The sequence below is a fragment of the Orycteropus afer genome, unplaced genomic scaffold, assembly GCF_000298275.1.
Source record: "Orycteropus afer afer isolate SDZICR_OR568_19922 unplaced genomic scaffold, OryAfe1.0 scaffold00762, whole genome shotgun sequence".
NCBI lineage: Eukaryota > Metazoa > Chordata > Mammalia > Tubulidentata > Orycteropodidae > Orycteropus > Orycteropus afer.
In genome coordinates, this window is record NW_006922349.1 from 624,891 (window position 1) to 627,843 (window position 2,953).

Here is a 2,953-nt window from a genome sequence, read left to right on the forward strand (position 1 = left end):
ATCAAGAAAGAAATAATTTACTTTACAAAGAACAAAATATACTTATCCATGAGATCACATTTCCAACCTGAAAATTGGTGATATAAACATGTATAGACAAGTCAGCTTGGAGTTAACATCTTTCAGAAAATCCAATGCCTGGAATAGAAAAAGTTCCATAACAGAGCATTGAAAGGAGGATTATGTTTCCGTATTGCATTTCCAAAGAAGAAAGATGGGTGGAAGGTGACACTGGTCCTTCTCTGAAAATATAGATAAACATCACACACAGTTTCCCCTTAACAATACACAAATTAGGACCAGAAGTTGCAAATTCAAATTTTAGACTACATCCTATTCTGACATCTTGGAACTATTCAGTTAAGTCACTCATCTTCTTTATTTTCTACATCAAGTATATGAAGAGAATGACTTAGATCAGGTTTAGAAATTTTGGTTATTTTCTGATTTAGAAATACTGAGCCTGCCTAATAAGTGGATTATGAATAGGAAAATAATGCTGACATTAGGAAAATCAAATTTTTATTATAAAGAACTGCATTCATTATAGTTTTGGTTTTAGATAAATTTAGTGTTTCTGATTAAACAAAATAATTTAACTTATTGGCCTGTTTCTCAAAGCATAAAATTAGAATTTTCTAACATCGTTATTATTTCAGAGGGATAATTTTGAGGGAAAAAATGACATAACCAGTGCAAAAGCAATTTTAGCTTTGGAAGGTGCTATATACTATAAAATATTATTTTAGCTGAAATGGGGAGGCAAAACTTGCCTTCTCCACCTACCTCTACTCCAGAGATGATGTTGAGCCCAGAAACTGCTCTCAGTGTCAAGGCTACAGACAAGGTTACAGAAGGTATCAATACTTTCCAACTTCAATATCAGACCTTTAATAACACAGGAAATATGTTTCAAGGATTGATGTTGTCACATACCCACTGTGATAAAAATAATTCTCATTGCCTTTCCAATGTATTATGAGGAACTAGAATGTTACGAGGTCAGTCACTTGGTACTGATTTTCCCCTAAATTACAAAATCAAACAAGACAAATTACTCTGCAACCATTGCATTGTGTTTCTCCAAAATGTGTTAAAGTGCTTACCGCCCCAGCATGTGACAATAGAATCCTTGAAGATGTTACCAGATACCATAAGTTCATTCTGGAATAGGAAGGGTTCTAACCCAACGTGGCTGGTGGCCTTTTAAAAGAGATGTGACAAAGATAGATACACAAAGAGAAGATGACCATGTAAAGGTGACAGCAGAGATTTGGGTGCTGTATCTAGGAACTCTGGTAGCATAGTGCCTAAAGCATTTGACTGCTAACCAGAAGCCTGATGGTTCAAACCCACCATTGACTTCTCAGAAGGAAGTTTGGGCAATCTACTTCCATAGTGATACTGCCTCAGAAACCCAAGGATGGGGTCTATATGAGTTGGATTGGACTCGATGGCAGCGAGTTTGGTTTGATTTGGATCTATGAGCCAAGGAATATCATTGATTGCCAGAAATCACTAAAAGAAGAGTCAAGGAAGGAATGCTCTTCCATTAGTCCCCTCAGAGATAGCATGGTCCTGTCAAAACCTTGAATTTGGAATATTGACTTCTACAACATAAAGCAATAAATTTCTGTTGTTTTAAGTCACACTTTTTTATGGTATTTTGTAGCAGATACTCCAGGAAACTAATACATACCTAACAGAAAGAAAGTTTCCTCTTGGAAGGAAACACTTCTGTCAACACTGTTGCACTTGACCTCTCCCTCTCCAATTCAATGAATCAAAAGGGGCCACATGTCTTCAGGCATATCCACTGGTAGAAGTTTGTGTTTTTGTTTTTAGTTTACTTTTGAAACACCGTTGGTATGTTGGTGCTCAAATAATGTGAACTGGGGGAAAAAAAAAAGAAAAAGATCGAATACCCTGTACATCCACCACACCATTTTCTACCCTCCAGAGTAGCATTTGCAAATCCACGGCATATGTGACATTATCCATTTATGATTTTCTCTCTTCTTCCTTTTCTGCCTAACAACCCTTACTTTCTACCTCCAAACATATTTCTTTGTTCTATTTCTCTGTCCTGCTCTTGAACGCAGTTCCCATGTACCTACTCTCTGCAATGCTTCCAGATCTGCTGCAGTCCTTGTATTTGTTGTTGTTGTTGTTGTTGTTGTTATGTGACGTCGAGTCGTCTCTGACTCATAGCAACCCCTCCTTGGGTTTCCGAGGCAGTATCACTACAGAAGTAGGATTGCCCAAGCTTCCTTCCAAGGAGTAGCTGGTGGGTTTGAACCTCCAGCCTTCTGGTTAGCAGTCAAGTGCTTTAGCCACTATGCTACCAGAGCTCCCGTGTGCCCATCATCTGATGTCTTTACTGCTGCTTCCATTGGTATTGATTGTGGATCCAAGTAACATGAAATCTTTCACAACTTCAATCTTTCCTCCACTTATCTTGATGCTGCTTATTTGTCTAGTTTCAGGACTTCTCTTATTATTTTAATGTGTAATCCATACTGCAGACTGTAGTTTTTAACCTTCATCAGTAAGTGTTTCAAGTCATCTTCACTTTCAGCAAGCAAGGTTGTGCTGTCTGCATATCACAGGTTGTTAATGAGTCTTCCGCCAATCCTGATGCCATGTTCATCTTCATATAGTCTGGATTCTCAGATTACTTGCACAGTATACAGATTGAATGAATATGGTAAAAGGATACAACCCTGACACATTCCCTTCCTGATTTTAAACCATGCAGTATCCCCTTGCTTGGTTTGAACGACAGCCTCCGGTCTATGGACAATTCCCACTCTTCTCAATATTATCCATAATTTGTTATGATCCACACAGTTGAATTATTTTGCATAGTCAATGAAGCACAAATATACATCTTTCTGTTATTCTTTGTTTTCAGCCGAGATTCATCTGATATCAGCAGTGATATTCTTCTCTG